This window comes from Pygocentrus nattereri, chromosome 16 (assembly GCF_015220715.1).
Source record: "Pygocentrus nattereri isolate fPygNat1 chromosome 16, fPygNat1.pri, whole genome shotgun sequence".
Classification (NCBI taxonomy): Eukaryota; Metazoa; Chordata; class Actinopteri; order Characiformes; family Serrasalmidae; genus Pygocentrus; species Pygocentrus nattereri.
Genome location: NC_051226.1, coordinates 31880168 through 31897389, shown reverse-complemented (window position 1 = coordinate 31897389; position 17222 = coordinate 31880168). Strand labels below are relative to the sequence as shown.

The 17222-nt window shown below is 47.0% G+C and overlaps 1 long non-coding RNA gene and 10 other non-coding genes across 11 annotated transcripts; all 11 read right to left on the bottom strand.

The window, feature by feature from the left end:
* Nucleotides 1–233: 233 nt before the first annotated feature.
* Nucleotides 234–1158, bottom strand: LOC119265394. The gene is made up of 2 exons (XR_005131626.1): nt 1090–1158; nt 234–937 (listed from the first exon to the last, which is right to left on the bottom strand). It is a non-coding gene; the product is annotated as an uncharacterized LOC119265394 (long non-coding RNA).
* Nucleotides 1159–5591: 4433 nt separating this feature from the next.
* Nucleotides 5592–5664, bottom strand: trnav-uac. Its single transcript has one exon. It is a non-coding gene; the product is annotated as a tRNA-Val (tRNA).
* A 603-nt stretch (nt 5665–6267) lies between these two features.
* On the bottom strand, nt 6268–6341 carry trnai-uau. The gene has a single exon. It is a non-coding gene; the product is annotated as a tRNA-Ile (tRNA).
* A 1419-nt stretch (nt 6342–7760) lies between these two features.
* Nucleotides 7761–7833, bottom strand: trnav-uac. The gene has a single exon. It is a non-coding gene; the product is annotated as a tRNA-Val (tRNA).
* A 603-nt stretch (nt 7834–8436) lies between these two features.
* Nucleotides 8437–8510, bottom strand: trnai-aau. Its single transcript has one exon. It is a non-coding gene; the product is annotated as a tRNA-Ile (tRNA).
* A 1417-nt stretch (nt 8511–9927) lies between these two features.
* Nucleotides 9928–10000, bottom strand: trnav-aac. Its single transcript has one exon. It is a non-coding gene; the product is annotated as a tRNA-Val (tRNA).
* Nucleotides 10001–10713: 713 nt separating this feature from the next.
* trnai-aau lies at nt 10714–10787 on the bottom strand. The gene has a single exon. It is a non-coding gene; the product is annotated as a tRNA-Ile (tRNA).
* Nucleotides 10788–12207: 1420 nt separating this feature from the next.
* On the bottom strand, nt 12208–12280 carry trnav-uac. Its single transcript has one exon. It is a non-coding gene; the product is annotated as a tRNA-Val (tRNA).
* A 2191-nt stretch (nt 12281–14471) lies between these two features.
* Nucleotides 14472–14544, bottom strand: trnav-uac. The gene has a single exon. It is a non-coding gene; the product is annotated as a tRNA-Val (tRNA).
* A 713-nt stretch (nt 14545–15257) lies between these two features.
* trnai-aau lies at nt 15258–15331 on the bottom strand. The gene has a single exon. It is a non-coding gene; the product is annotated as a tRNA-Ile (tRNA).
* Nucleotides 15332–16751: 1420 nt separating this feature from the next.
* Nucleotides 16752–16824, bottom strand: trnav-uac. The gene has a single exon. It is a non-coding gene; the product is annotated as a tRNA-Val (tRNA).
* Between the last annotated feature and the right edge of the window lie 398 nt (nt 16825–17222).

Below are 17222 nucleotides of genomic sequence, written 5' to 3'. Positions count from 1 at the left end.
CTGCCAAAATCACCCTATATGCACCGCTACCCTATCAAATATTAAATATCCCCAAACAAATCGGTTAATATATGCTCGGAAAAGCTACACCAGCACTCTAATCCTGCCGACTACGCCAAATTGTGACCCGAGGGCTACCTGATTCCAAATTGTGACCCGAGGGCTACCTGATTCGATTATTATTCGGTAACCAACCCAAAGATTTACCTAAATAAGGCACGCAGAGACGTTAAGAGGCTGGTATATTAACAGGTTTATTAAGGATAGAAAATTTGACAGCTGCACACATCATAGCGATCAGACCCACTTCTAAAATCACATCACCCTAGCACAATCTGGGCCTCGATGGGTTATTAATTACTAATGGTAAAATAACCACGCATAAAAAAAAGGAAGGAACCACAATACCAGCCTAGGTTCAACCCCCCCATACTAAATTACACACTGTGATTAAATAAAATCAGTAGACAATGAAAAGAGATTACATAAATATACTTCCAGTCACCCACACTAATCAAATCAAAAATAAACCAAACGTGACACAGCAACCTTCAATATAGGTGGGACAGAAACCCGGCTTAAATGAGCTGAATATCCTCTACCTTTCAGCGTGCGCCTCCTAACCGTCCTTCCTAAATTAAAAAGGCACCAGATTAACCAGGGGTAAAATATATTAGGGGCTGCCCTGGGTCAAAAAGCCTCCCAATAATATACTAAAATATTCCTTTATTAACTATTTAAAAATGATGTAATGCAGAGGTATTAAAAAAGGGGAAGAAGAAAAAGTAGTGGCTATTGTTGCTGACCGTACAGACCGGTTAACTGTAGCAGGTGGAATGCACAGCGCAACTTCACTTTGTAGTACTTCAGATATCCCCAGGGGCTCACACAATATCTGTCACGCCACACTGCTGATTCAGAAAGCCCCCCACTCTCCCTTTAAAATAAATAAACAAACCATCATTAAGACACTAAACTGGGACCTCCTGTGGTTATTATTAATAAAAACCACCAATACCTGACAATACTACGACAGTAATACATATCGTAACTGCCAGCATTTACAAAGCATTTAAACAGCAACCGTACCTGTGTAAATGTGGGCTTCTCGCACACACACGGCGCCAGCAGGCTCAGTCACGTTCCTATGGTCTTCCCAAAAGTTTAACATGCACATTAGCAACATACAGCTTCACGGATCTTCCCGACGCCGAGCTCAGATTTGCCCCCACGAGATCAAACGATACTTCGTTCTCCCTGCGCGAGACTATATAGCGGGTGAAGCCGAGATCAATCAAAACACCAGTGTCAAAATAAAAGCCCCCTCTATGCTTCTACCCATCACATAAGTAATCTAAATCTAGAAATCCCTGTGTGGATAACAGACTTTCTAAACCTCTATACCCCTAAACTGTTATCAAAAATATACAAATTATTATTAAAAATTAATGATTCAATATCCCTTCCAACTACAAAATGGGAGAGAGATCTTTCCATCATCCCGGATGAAAATTTCTGGACACAGATATGTCTAAATACTTTTAAAATGACTAAAAATCCAAATTTACAACTTATACAATACAAAACTCTCCATAGAATACATTATACAGGGCACAGAATGTTCCAAATGGGCCTCAGAGAAACAAATATATGCACTAACTGCACAGGTAATTATATTGAAAATTATATGCATGCTATATGGTCTTGCATGCCTGTTCAGAGATTTTGGCAGACAATATGTGAAGACTTATCCACAGGGTTCCATTGTGATATCCAAGTCTCACCAAAACTGTGCATTTTAGGTGATATAAGTGAATTAAACATAGAAACAAATATATCACATATAGTTCTTACTGCCTTATGCATCGCCAAGAAAACTATCCTCATGAAGTGGAAATCAAAAAATGATTTATGTATAACTCACTACAGAAACCTACTTCTAGACCACATTAGTCTGGAAAGAATGTCTGCTACCACTAAAAATCAATTGACTACATTTGAATCCCTCTGGTCCCCACTGATCAGCTCCATCACGTGATGGGGGTAACCGGCTGTAGTCTTGTCTTGTGGTGTACCCAGCAGGTGGCTGGGGGTGGGCTGGGGGTTTTGGGTGTCTGATGGCTCTTGGATGGGGGCTGCCGCTCTGCGGTTTCTGTGTGCGGGCCCTGTTGTTGATGGTGGGGGGCCTGGATGTGTGCGCTCACGGTCTTGGGGTGGGGACCTGGGGACCCGTGGGGGTGGGTGCTGGCCCCGTCCGGGGGGCTGGCCTCCTCTGTGTGGGCCGGGGTGCGGGGTCTGGGGCCTTGGCGCCTGGGGTCGCCCGTCCCCCGTTTGGGCTCCTCCCTGCGCTGGAGGGGTCTGTGCCCCCCTGGGTGCACCGCCGGGTGGTGGGGGGTCTGGGGTGCGCCGGGGTGTCTGTCTGGCATTCCAGGATTCTGGATGCCTCCCGGGAGGAGGGGTGAGGCACTCAAGTAGGGGGACAACCACATAGGGCCAGTTGGTTCTGGACCCAGGACCACTGTGTTTGCGTATATATGGGTGTGTGTGAAGTTTGTGCGGGTGAGTGTGTTTGTGTTGGTATGTATGTGTGTGTGTTTGTATTGTAATTGTGAGTATGTGTATTGTAATCGTGAGTATGTGTATGTGTGATAATTGTTGTCTCTTGTGTGCGTGTGGGTGTGTATGTTTTGTGCTGTGTCAGCTGTGTGGGCGGGCGCCGGCCTGGAGCGCGGTGGTGTCCTGGGGTTGTGGCTGCTTCGGGCCCAGGGCCGGCCTTCCCTGCGCCGCGGCCGGGTGTAGGAAACCGGGGTGCCTAGTGAGCTAGCGCCAGCTGGCTCTTTTCCTCCGAGGGGTAGTTCTCTGCCTCTCGGTCTTTCTTATCCTGACCCTTCCCCTCCTCCCACTCAGTCAAACATCACACTACACATGGGGGTTCTGGGGGAGGGGGGCCCATGCTACAGTGAGTAGGGCCACCTACCTGGCTCTGCTCGCTGTGATGCGTGATGTCCCACTCCTCCCCCTTTTTCCCCCCTTACAATGACACATTTCATGACACTGTACAGTACACACAGGGCTTTGGGGGGCAGGTGTCACTCAGTGGATGGTGGGTGGCGCTGCTGATGTGACCTCACTTATCTGCTCACTGCTACCTGCCCCTCAATTTTATTTACACATTAGACATTGAGGGCCTTGGGGGGGCAGTGTGGCTGTGTGCTGTTATTCAGTACTACATTGCCTCTGTCCCTCCAATTTTAATTGCACTGTAGCTCACACACATTCTTTTCATTTCACACACATATTGAGTGTGTGGGGGGGGGTGGGCGGGTCCTCTCACACCCCGGTTTGGTGCACCCTGCCTGGTGGGGAGACCGGCCGGTCATTCGGGGCCGGGGTGGCTGCCTCCCTGGGTTACCGCTGACCCGTGCTGGTGTCCGCCCGCCGATACTGTGAGTCCATGTATGTTCCGTGTGTATGCATGAGTGGGTGACTGGTGTGTGCGAGTGTGGGTGTGGGTGTGTGTGGGTGCATGTGAACATGTGTGTGTGGACAGCTGGGCCTGGGTCAATGACTTGCTGAGCCTGGACATCTGTGGTACATGGTGGTGGGCAGGAGTTACCCCTCCCCACCGCTCCCCGCTGCTTGCCGACTCCGCGCCCCCCCCCCCGGGGTATGGGTGCCCTGTGGGTCCCTGGGTGCATGGCTGGACATCTTGGCGTGGTCCCTGCCCTGCTCCCTTGGCGGTTGTGTCCTGAGGGTGGTTTGGGCCTCTCTGGCATGGGGGGGGGGGTCCTGCCGGGGGTCGGCCGGTCTCGGGCGCCTGGGCCCTCGGGGGCCGCATGCTCAGCTCATGCTGGGGATGTTGGCCTGCCGGGGGGGTGGGCTGCTCATTGCCTCTGGCTCTCCGGTCACTTGCCCTTTGTCTGTGGGCGCTCTGTCTGGGGCCTCTATTCTTCGTCCTCTGGGGCGTGCACGCGGTGGCCGTCGGAGCATGTGGCCTCAGGTCTCCTGAGTTCCTAATGGGCTGTGGATGGTCCGGGTCCCCCGGGTCCTTCCCTATCTGTCTCTGGACCACGGGGGCATGGTTGCGGCTTCTTGCCCTCATTGCTGAGCACATTTCATGACACATGACACGTGAACGCATATACACACATATACACATTGCTGCAAACAGTAGAATTGTGTGTGGTGGGTGGGTGTATGTGTATAGAGGCATATGTATAGATATGTAAACATGTGTATGTATGTAGCAGCAAATAGTAGAATTATGTCTGGATGTATATATGTATATGTATATGTGAATATGTATATGTATGTATATCTGTATAATTGTTTTTTTCCCCTCCCTTTTTTTTTTTTTAACGTACTTATTTATCTATTTATTTTTATTTAGTTGTCTGTTTATTTACTTATTTTATTTGTTTTTTTTTCTATTATTATTTTTTTTCTATTTATTTATTTACTTACTTAATTATCATTATTATGATTTATTATTATTATTTTTTTTTTTCTCTCTCCTCCCTTCTTCTCTTTCTTTCCTGTCCTCTTATTTATTGCCTGTCAGGCCTGGCCAAACAAATAAAATAAAAACTTTAACAAGAATAGGCTTTAGTAACCTATAGAGCTTTTTCTTGTGAAAACAAATATGTTTGGTACATCAGTACATTCGGATTACCATTCCGATTGCAAAAATGGCCAGACATGACAGGTTAAAAAAAAAAAAAAAAAGATGCAGGCTGATGCAGGTGGATCAATCTGTCATCTCACGGGTATTGGACTATCTTACTGGACGACGTCAGTGTGTGTGACTGCAGGGCTGTGTCTGAGACAAGGCAGTGTGCAGTGTTGGGGCATCCCAGGGGACTGCTAGCCCAATTCCTGTTCAAGCTGTACACTTCTGACTTCAGGTATAACACAGAGTCATGTCATCTGCAAACATTGTCTGATGACACGGTAAGGAAAGGCACAATCAGTGACAGACTGTTACAGCTGCGCTGTGTTAAAGAGCCCCATGTAAGACCTTTTCTACCCATTGCTATATGGCTCTACAATGAGACTCCATGCTGCAGACATGGTACTGACCTCCTGCTGTCTGACCTGTGCTGAATCACATCACGATATCACCTCTCTTGTTAATGCACGCCATGCAATATGTCATAACAGCTGGTGTAATGTCACTCTCACTGCACACTTTAGACTGTAAGTACTGCTAATGATTTCCTAGTTATGTTTATACTCATTGGGTTGTGAACCTCCTCATACCACTTAGTGCAATACTTGCTCTCATGTAAGTACAACAAATCTGTCTTATTTTCTGTGTAAATGTGCAAATAGATGTATTTTTATTCCCATTCTTTCATAATTTACTCTAGCATATGTTTAATTTCATATTTCTCCCTAATTCATGTCTGTTTTTATTTTTGCCTATTACATGTAAGTTTATGGGGAATTATATGACTCGCTACTGTCCCACTAAAATTTCCCTTCAGGGTCAGTAAAGTTTTATCGATCTACATCTCCACCTTGCCGCGAACTAAACCAAATCAAAGCCATACAAGCCGCGTGCAGAAAGCAGCTGCTGGCGGACACGGACGTGTTTCTGCCCGGGATCGAACCGGGGGCCTTTCGCGTGTAAGGCGAACGTGATAACCTCTACACCACAGAAACTCATGATACAAGAGGCTTTCTCTGATCAGCAGTTTTTGTTAGACGTAGCTATCGCCGCTCAAGTGAAAATCAACCTGCATTGACTTTAGCGGATGCAGCCACGTTCTTTTTCAGGCGTTGGTGGTATAGTGGTAAGCATAGCTGCCTTCCAAGCAGTTGACCCGGGTTCGATTCCCAGCCAACACATCGGCTTTAGCGTGCCTGGGGAAATGCGCTGTGGACAAACCTTCCGCGGGAAAGTTGCAGGTACTGTCTGCTATATTAACCAGGAAATCTACATGTCCATGACTTTTTAATCATGGCCACTCCCAAGAATTTGAAGCTATTGACCGTTTCCACTGTTGTTGCACCGTGAAAGCCGAGTGGTGCTAGAAAGTGTTCTGCATATTCCCACTATTATTGTTCTTGGAGGGTGAGTGTATCAAGATTCTATGGCTGTGAAGGGCGGTGTGCTCCTGCCTGGAGATCTTAGCAACTGCTTTCGTAGAGAGGGGAATTAGCTCAAATGGTAGTACTTTTGATTGACCCGCTGCACAGCCTTCCAGCGACGCTTGCTAGTTGAAGTCCCCTTGCAGGCAGCGCAGCCTAAGGCAAAATCAAACGTGGCCCGTACGGGGATCGAACCCGCGACCTTGCGGTTATAAGCACCATGCTCTAACCAACTGAGCTAACCGGCCAAATCTAGCACGCACCTGCTCCCAGGTGTGGCAGAGCAAGACTATTTTGACTATTTTTTTTGGCGAGACAGATAAAGCATCGCTCTGAAGATGCCTGCAAGGGCATTGCAGCGAGCATCTCAGCTTGAGCGAGACCTGATGGCATTGAACCTAGGCTGCTAAAGCTGTGTGCGGAGCGACTGTGTGAATTTCTTCAGCACATCTTTAGTCTGAGCTGCAGCCTGAAGAGAGTCTCAGTTATGTGGAAAACATCTTGAGTGGTTCCTGTCCCCAAGAAAAGGCAACCAATATCACTAAATGATTATCGACCTGGTGCACTGACATCCCACTTAGTGAAGACATTTGAAAAGCAGCTAATGCTAGTTCATCTGAAACCTCTGGTCAGAACAGCTCTTGACCCTCTGCAGTTTGCATATCAGGATGCCAATGGAGTGGATGACTGCTGGACAGAAATTACTCTCACCTGGACACAAAAGGCAGCATTGTGAGGATCACGTTCTTCGTTTTCTCCAGTGCGTTCAACTCTGTGCAGGCCGCGCTTTTAGGGAACAAGCTTTGGCTGATGCAGATGGATCAATCTGTCATCTCACGGGTATTGGATTATCTTACTGGACGACGTCAGTGTGTGTGACTGCAGGGCTGTGTCTGAGACAAGGCAGTGTGCAGTGTTGGGGCATCCCAGGGGACTGCTAGCCCAATTCCTGTTCAAGCTGTACACTTCTGACTTCAGGTATAACACAGAGTCATGTCATCTGCAAACATTGTCTGATGACACGGTAAGGAAAGGCACAATCAGTGACAGACTGTTACAGCTGCGCTGTGTTAAAGAGCCCCATGTAAGACCTTTTCTACCCATTGCTATATGGCTCTACAATGAGACTCCATGCTGCAGACATGGTACTGACCTCCTGCTGTCCTGTGACCTGTGCTGAATCACATCACGATATCACGTCTCTTGTTAATGCACGCCATGCAATATGTCATAACAGCTGGTGTAATGTCACTCTCACTGCACACTTTAGACTGTAAGTACTGCTAATGATTTCCTAGTTATGTTTATACTCATTGGGTTATGAACCTCCTCATACCACTTAGTGCAATACTTGCTCTCATGTAAGTACAACAAATCTGTCTTATTTTCTGTGTAAATGTGCAAATAGATGTATTTTTATTCCCATTCTCTCGTAATTTACTCTAACATATGTTTAATTTCATATTTCTCCCTAATTCATGTCTGTTTTTATTTCTGCCTATTACATGTAAGTTTATGGGGAATTATATGACTCGCTACTGTCCCACTAAAATTTCCCTTCAGGGTCAGTAAAGTTTTATCGATCTACATCTCCAACTTGCCGCGAACTAAACCAATCAAAGCCATACAAGTCGCGTGCAGAAAGCGGCCGCTGGCGGACACGGACATGTTTCTGCCCGGGATCGAACCGGGGGCCTTTCGCGTGTAAGGCAAACGTGACAACCTTTACACTATAGAAACTCATGATACAAGAGTCTGTCTCTGAGCAGCAGTTTTTGTTAGACGTAGCTATCGCCGCTCCAGTGAAAATCAACCTGCATTGACTTTAGCGGATGCAGCCACGTTCTTTTTAAGGCGTTGGTGGTATAGTGGTAAGCATAGCTGCCTTCCAAGCAGTTGACCCGGGTTCGATTCCCGGCCAATGCATCGGCTTTAGCGTGCCTGGGAAAATGCGCTGTGGACAAACCTTCTGCGGGAAAGTTGCAGGTACTGTCTGCTATATTAACCAGGAAATCTACATGTCCATGACTTTTTAATCATGGCCACTCCCAAGAATTTGAAGCTGTTCACCGTTTCCACTGTTGTTGCACCGTGAAAGCCAAGTGGTGCTAGAAAGTGTTCTGCATATTCCCACTATTATTGTTCTTGGAGGGTGAGTGTATCAAGATTCTATGGCTGTGAAGGGCGGTGTGCTCCTGCCTGGAGATCTTAGCAACTGCTTTCGTAGAGAGGGGAATTAGCTGAAATGGTAGTACTTGCGATTGACCCGCTGCACAGCCTTCCAGCGACGCTTGCTAGTTGAAGTCCCCTTGCAGGCAGCGCAGCCTAAGGCAAAATCAAACGTGGCCCGTACGGGGATCGAACCCGCGACCTTGCAATTATTAGCACCACACTCTAACCAACTGAGCTAACCGGCCAAATCTAACATGCATCTGCTCCCAGGTGTGGCAGAGCAAGACCATTTTGACTGTTGTTTTTGGCCAGACAGATAAAGCATCGCTCTGAAGATGCCTGCAAGGGCATTGCAGCGAGCATCTCAGCTTGAGCGAGACCTGATGGCATTGAACCTAGGCTGCTAAAGCTGTGTGCGGAGCGACTGTGTGAATTTCTTCAGCACATCTTTAGTCTGAGCTGCAGCCTGAAGAGAGTCTCAGTTATGTGGAAAACATCTTGAGTGGTTCCTGTCCCCAAGAAAAGGCAACCAATATCACTAAATGATTATCGACCTGGTGCACTGACATCCCACTTAGTGAAGACATTTGAAAAGCAGCTAATGCTAGCTCATCTGAAACCTCTGGTCAGAACAGCTCTTGACCCTCTGCAGTTTGCATATCAGGATGCCAATGGAGTGGATGACTGCTGGACAGAAATTACTCTCACCTGGACACAAAAGGCAGCATTGTGAGGATCACGTTCTTCGTTTTCTCCAGTGCGTTCAACTCTGTGCAGGCCGCGCTTTTAGGGAACAAGCTTTGGCTGATGCAGGTGGATCAATCTGTCATCTAACGGGTATTGGACTACCTTACTGGACGACGTCAGTGTGTGTGACTGCAGGGCTGTGTCTGAGACAAGGCAGTGTGCAGTGTTGGGGCATCCCAGGGGACTGCTAGCCCAATTCCTGTTCAAGCTGTACACTTCTGACTTCAGGTATAACACAGAGTCATGTCATCTGCAAACATTGTCTGATGACACGGTAAGGAAAGGCACAATCAGTGACAGACTGTTACAGCTGCGCTGTGTTAAAGAGCCCCATGTAAGACCTTTTCTACCCATTGCTATATGGCTCTACAATGAGACTCCATGCTGCAGACATGGTACTGACCTCCTGCTGTCCGACCTGTGCTGAATCACATCACGATATCACCTCTCTTGTTAATGCACGCCATGCAATATGTCATAACAGCTGGTGTAATATCACTATCACTGCACACTTTAGACTGTAAGTACCTCTAATGATTTCCTAGTTATGTTTATACACATTGGGTTGTGAACCTCCTCATACCACTTAGTGCAATACTTGCTCTCATGTAAGTACAACAAATCTGTCTTATTTTCTGTGTAAATGTGCAAATAGATGTATTTTTATTCCCATTCTCTCATAATTTACTCTAACATATGTTTAATTTCATATTTCTCCCTAAATCATGTCAGTTTTTATTTCTGCTTATTACATGTAAGTTTATGGGGAATTATTTGACTCGCTAATGTCCCAGTAAAATTTCCCTTCAGGGTCAGTAAAGTTTTATCGATCTACATCTCCACCTTGCCGCGAACTAAACCAAATCAAAGCCATACAAGCCGCGTGCAGAAAGCAGCTGCTGGCGGACACGGACGTGTTTCTGCCCGGGATCGAACCGGGGGCCTTTCGCGTGTTAGGCGAACGTGATAACCTCTACACCACAGAAACTCGTGATACAAGAGGCTTTCTCTGATCAGCAGTTTTTGTTAGACGTAGCTATCGCTGCTCAAATGAAAATCAACCTGCATTGACTTTAGCGGATGCAGCCACGTTCTTTTTCAGGCGTTGGTGGTATAGTGGTAAGCATACCTGCCTTCCAAGCAGTTGACCTGGGTTCGATTCCCAGCCAACGTATCGGCTTTAGTGTGCTTGGGGAAATGCGCTGTGGACAAACTTTCCGCGGGAAAGTTGCAGGTACTGTCTGCTATATTAACCAGGAAATCTACATGTCCATGACTTTTTAATCATGGCCACTCCCAAGAATTTGAAGCTATTGACCGTTTCCACTGTTGTTGCACCGTGAAAGCCGAGTGGTGCTAGAAAGTGTTCTGCATATTCCCACTATTATTGTTCTTGGAGGGTGAGTGTATCAAGATTCTATGGCTGTGAAGGGCGGTGTGCTCCTGCCTGGAGATCTTAGCAACTGCTTTCGCAGAGAGGGGAATTAGCTCAAATGGTAGAGCGCTCGCTTAGCATGCGAGAGTTAGTGGGATCGATGCCCGCGTTCTCCAGCGTGGCTTGGTCTGCACACGTCCCTTCGCGCAAAATTGACTGACCGGTGTCTTTTGCGCACTTGCGATTGACCCGCTGCACAGCCTTCCAGCGACGCTTGCTAGTTGAAGTCCCCTTGCAGGCAGCGCAGCCTAAGGCAAAATCAAACGTGGCCTGTATGGGGATCGAACCCGCGACCTTGGCGTTATTAGCACCACGCTCTAACCAGCTGAGCTATCCGGCCAAATCTTGCACACACCTGCTCCCAGGTGTGGCAGAGCAAGACCATTTTGACTGTTGTTTTTTTTGGCCAGACAGATAAAGCATCGCTCTGAAGATGCCTGCAAGGGCATTGCAGCGAGCATCTCAGCTTGAGCGAGACCTGATGGCATTGAACCTAGGCTGCTAAAGCTGTGTGCGGAGCGACTGTGTGAATTTCTTCAGCACATCTTTAGTCTGAGCTGCAGCCTGAAGAGAGTCTCAGTTATGTGGCAAACATCTTGAGTGGTTCCTGTCCCCAAGAAAAGGCAACCAATATCACTAAATGATTATCGACCTGGTGCACTGACATCCCACTTAGTGAAGACATTTGAAAAGCAGCTAATGCTAGCTCATCTGAAACCTCTGGTCAGAACAGCTCTTGACCCTCTGCAGTTTGCATATCAGGATGCCAATGGAGTGGATGACTGCTGGACAGAAATTACTCTCACCTGGACACAAAAGGCAGCATTGTGAGGATCACGTTCTTCGTTTTCTCCAGTGCGTTCAACTCTGTGCAGGCCGCGCTTTTAGGGAACAAGCTTTGGCTGATGCAGGTGGATCAATCTGTCATCTAACGGGTATTGGATTATCTTACTGGACGACGTCAGTGTGTGTGACTGCAGGGCTGTGTCTGAGACAAGGCAGTGTGCAGTGTTGGGGCATCCCAGGGGACTGCTAGCCCAATTCCTGTTCAAGCTGTACACTTCTGACTTCAGGTATAACACAGAGTCATGTCATCTGCAAACATTGTCTGATGACACGGTAAGGAAAGGCACAATCAGTGACAGACTGTTACAGCTGCGCTGTGTTAAAGAGCCCCATGTAAGACCTTTTCTACCCATTGCTATATGGCTCTACAATGAGACTCCATGCTGCAGACATGGTACTGACCTCCTGCAGTCCGACCTGTGCTGAATCACATCACGATATCACCTCTCTTGTTAATGCACGCCATGCAATATGTCATAACAGCTGGTGTAATGTCACTATCACTGCACACTTTAGACTGTAAGTACTGCTAATGATTTCCTAGTTATGTTTATACACATTGGGTTGTGAACCTCCTCATACCACTTAGTGCAATACTTGCTCTCATGTAAGTACAACAAATCTGTCTTATTTTCTGTGTAAATGTGCAAATAGATGTATTTTTATTCCTATTCTCTCATAATTTACTCTAACATATGTTTAATTTCATATTTCTCCCTAAATCATGTCTGTTTTTATTTCTGCTTATTACATGTAAGTTTATGGGGAATTATTTGACTCGCTACTGTCCCAGTAAAATTTCCCTTCAGGGTCAGTAAAGTTTTATCGATCTACATCTCCACCTTGCCGCGAACTAAACCAAATCAAAGCCATACAAGCCGCGTACAGAAAGCAGCTGCTGGCGGACACGGACGTGTTTCTGCCCGGGATTGAACCGGGGGCCTTTCGCGTGTAAGGCGAACATGATAACCTCTACACCACAGAAACTCGTGATGCAAGAGTCTGTCTCTGATCAGCAGTTTTTGTTAGACGTAGCTATCGCCGCTCAAGTGAAAATCAACCTGCATTGACTTTAGCGGATGCAGCCACGTTCTTTTTCAGGCGTTGGTGGTATAGTGGTAAGCATAGCTGCCTTCCAAGCAGTTGACCTGGGTTCGATTCCCAGCCAACGCATCGGCTTTAGTGTGCCTGGGGAAATGCGCTGTGGACAAACCTTCTGCGTGAAAGTTGCAGGTACTGTCTGCTATATTAACCAGGAAATCTACATGTCCATGACTTTTTAATCATGGCCACTCCCAAGAATTTGAAGCTATTGACCGTTTCCACTGTTGTTGCACCGTGAAAGCCGAGTGGTGCTAGAAAGTGTTCTGCATATTCCCACTATTATTGTTCTTGGAGGGTGAGTGTATCAAGATTCTATGGCTGTGAAGGGCGGTGTGCTCCTGCCTGGAGATCTTAGCAACTGCTTTCGTAGAGAGGGCAATTAGCTCAAATGGTAGAGCGCTCGCTTAGCATGCGAGAGGTAGTGGGATCGATGCCCGCGTTCTCCAGCGTGGCTTGGTCTGCACACGTCCCTTCGCGCAAAATTGACTGACCGGTGTCTTTTGCGCACTTGCGATTGACCCGCTGCACAGCCTTCCAGCGACGCTTGCTAGTTGAAGTCCCCTTGCAGGCAGCGCAGCCTAAGGCAAAATCAAACGTGGCCTGTATGGGGATCGATCCCGCGACCTTGGCGTTATTAGCACCACGCTCTAACCGGCCAAATCTTGCACACACCTGCTCCCAGGTGTGGCAGAGCAAGACCATTTTGACTGTTGTTTTTGGCCAGACAGATAAAGCATCGCTCTGAAGATGCCTGCAAGGGCATTGCAGCGAGCATCTCAGCTTGAGCGAGACCTGATGGCATTGAACCTAGGCTGCTAAAGCTGTGTGCGGAGCGACTGTGTGAATTTCTTCAGCACATCTTTAGTCTGAGCTGCAGCCTGAAGAGAGTCTCAGTTATGTGGAAAACATCTTGAGTGGTTCCTGTCCCCAAGAAAAGGCAACCAATATCACTAAATGATTATCGACCTGGTGCACTGACATCCCACTTAGTGAAGACATTTGAAAAGAAGCTAATGCTAGCTCATCTGAAACCTCTGGTCAGAACAGCTCTTGACCCTCTGCAGTTTGCATATCAGGATGCCAATGGAGTGGATGACTGCTGGACAGAAATTACTCTCACCTGGACACAAAAGGCAGCATTGTGAGGATCACGTTCTTCGTTTTCTCCAGTGCGTTCAACTCTGTGCAGGCCGCGCTTTTAGGGAACAAGCTTTGGCTGATGCAGGTGGATCAATCTGTCATCTCACGGGTATTGGACTATCTTACTGGACGACGTCAGTGTGTGTGACTGCAGGGCTGTGTCTGAATCAAGGCAGTGTGCAGTGTTGGGGCATCCCAGGGGACTGCTAGCCCAATTCCTGTTCAAGCTGTACACTTCTGACTTCAGGTATAACACAGAGTCATGTCATCTGCAAACATTGTCTGATGACACGGTAAGGAAAGGCACAATCAGTGACAGACTGTTACAGCTGCGCTGTGTTAAAGAGCCCCATGTAAGACCTTTTCTACCCATTGCTATATGGCTCTACAATGAGACTCCATGCTGCAGACATGGTACTGACCTCCTGCTGTCCGACCTGTGCTGAATCACATCACGATATCACCTCTCTTGTTAATGCACGCCATGCAATATGTCATAACAGCTGGTGTAATGTCACTATCACTGCACACTTTAGACTGTAATTACCTCTAATGATGTCCTAGTTATGTTTATACACATTGGGTTGTGAACCTCCTCATACCACTTAGTGCAATACTTGCTCTCATGTAAGTACAACAAATCTGTCTTATTTTCTGTGTAAATGTGCAAATAGATGTATTTTTATTCCCATTCTCTCATAATTTACTCTAACATATGTTTAATTTCATATTTCTCCCTAAATCATGTCAGTTTTTATTTCTGCTTATTACATGTAAGTTTATGGGGAATTATTTGACTCGCTAATGTCCCAGTAAAATTTCCCTTCAGGGTCAGTAAAGTTTTATCGATCTACATCTCCACCTTGCCGCAAACTAAACCAAATCAAAGCCATACAAGCCGCGTGCAGAAAGCAGCTGCTGGCAGACACGGACGTGTTTCTGCCCGGGATTGAACCGGGGGCCTTTCGCGTGTAAGGCGAACGTGATAACCTCTACACCACAGAAACTCGTGACACAAGAGGCTTTCTCTGATCAGCAGTTTTTGTTAGACGTAGCTATCGCCGCTCAAATGAAAATCAACCTGCATTGACTTTAGCGGATGCAGCCACGTTCTTTTTCAGGCGTTGGTGGTATAGTGGTAAGCATAGCTGCCTTCCAAGCAGTTGACCCGGGTTCGATTCCCAGCCAACGCATCGGCTTTAGTCTGCCTGGGGAGATGCGCTGTGGACAAACCTTCCGCGGGAAAGTTGCAGGTACTGTCTGCTATATTAACCAGGAAATCTACATGTCCATGACTTTTTAATCATGGCCACTCCCAAGAATTTGAAGCTATTGACTGTTTCCACTGTTGTTGCACCGTGAAAGCCGAGTGGTGCTAGAAAGTGTTCTGCATATTCCCACTATTATTGTTCTTGGAGGGTGAGTGTATCAAGATTCTATGGCTGTGAAGGGCGGTGTGCTCCTGCCTGGAGATCTTAGCAACTGCTTTCGCAGAGAGGGGAATTAGCTCAAATGGTAGAGCGCTCGCTTAGCATGCGAGAGTTAGTGGGATCGATGCCCGCGTTCTCCAGCGTGGCTTGGTCTGCACATGTCCCTTCGCGCAAAATTGACTGACCGGTGTCTTTTGCGCACTTGCGATTGACCCGCTGCACAGCCTTCCAGCGACGCTTGCTAGTTGAAGTCCCCTTGCAGGCAGCGCAGCCTAAGGCAAAATCAAACGTGGCCTGTATGGGGATCGAACCCGCGACCTTGGCGTTATTAGCACCACGCTCTAACCAGCTGAGCTAACCGGCCAAATCTTGCACATACCTTTTCCCAGGTGTGGCAGAGCAAGACCATTTTGACTGTTGTTTTTTTTGGCCAGACAGATAAAGCATCGCTCTGAAGATGCCTGCAAGGGCATTGCAGCGAGCATCTCAGCTTGAGCGAGACCTGATGGCATTGAACCTAGGCTGCTAAAGCTGTGTGCGGAGCGACTGTGTGAATTTCTTCAGCACATCTTTAGTCTGAGCTGCAGCCTGAAGAGAGTCTCAGTTATGTGGAAAACATCTTGAGTGGTTCCTGTCCCCAAGAAAAGGCAACCAATATCACTAAATGATTATCGACCTGGTGCACTGACATCCCACTTAGTGAAGACATTTGAAAAGCAGCTAATGCTAGCTCATCTGAAACCTCTGGTCAGAACAGCTCTTGACCCTCTGCAGTTTGCATATCAGGATGCCAATGGAGTGGATGACTGCTGGACAGAAATTACTCTCACCTGGACACAAAAGGCAGCATTGTGAGGATCACGTTCTTCGTTTTCTCCAGTGCGTTCAACTCTGTGCAGGCCGCGCTTTTAGGGAACAAGCTTTGGCTGATGCAGGTGGATCAATCTGTCATCTCACGGGTACTGGACTATCTTACTGGACGACGTCAGTGTGTGTGACTGCAGGGCTGTGTCTGAATCAAGGCAGTGTGCAGTGTTGGGGCATCCCAGGGGACTGCTAGCCCAATTCCTGTTCAAGCTGTACACTTCTGACTTCAGGTATAACACAGAGTCATGTCATCTGCAAACATTGTCTGATGACACGGTAAGGAAAGGCACAATCAGTGACAGACTGTTACAGCTGCGCTGTGTTAAAGAGCCCCATGTAAGACCTTTTCTACCCATTGCTATATGGCTCTACAATGAGACTCCATGCTGCAGACATGGTACTGACCTCCTGCTGTCCGACCTGTGCTGAATCACATCACGATATCACCTCTCTTGTTAATGCACGCCATGCAATATGTCATAACAGCTGGTGTAATGTCACTATCACTGCACACTTTAGACTGTAATTACCTCTAATGATGTCCTAGTTATGTTTATACACATTGGGTTGTGAACCTCCTCATACCACTTAGTGCAATACTTGCTCTCATGTAAGTACAACAAATCTGTCTTATTTTCTGTGTAAATGTGCAAATAGATGTATTTTTATTCCCATTCTCTCATAATTTACTCTAACATATGTTTAATTTCATATTTCTCCCTAAATCATGTCAGTTTTTATTTCTGCTTATTACATGTAAGTTTATGGGGAATTATTTGACTCGCTAATGTCCCAGTAAAATTTCCCTTCAGGGTCAGTAAAGTTTTATCGATCTACATCTCCACCTTGCCGCGAACTAAACCAAATCAAAGCCATACAAGCCGCGTGCAGAAAGCAGCTGCTGGCGGACACGGACGTGTTTCTGCCCGGGATCGAACCGGGGGCCTTTCGCGTGTAAGGCGAACATGATAACCTCTACACCACAGAAACTCGTGACACAAGAGGCTTTCTCTGATCAGCAGTTTTTGTTAGACGTAGCTATCGCCGCTCAAATGAAAATCAACCTGCATTGACTTTAGCGGATGCAGCCACGTTCTTTTTCAGGCGTTGGTGGTATAGTGGTAAGCATAGCTGCTTTCCAAGCAGTTGACCTGGGTTCGATTCCCAGCCAACGCATCGGCTTTAGTGTGCCTGGGGAAATGCGCTGTTTACAAACCTTCCGCGGGAAAGTTGCAGGTACTGTCTGCTATATTAACCAGGAAATCTACATGTCCATGACTTTTTAATCATGGCCACTCCCAAGAATTTGAAGCTATTGACCGTTTCCACTGTTGTTGCACCGTGAAAGCCGAGTGGTGCTAGAAAGTGTTCTGCATATTCCCACTATT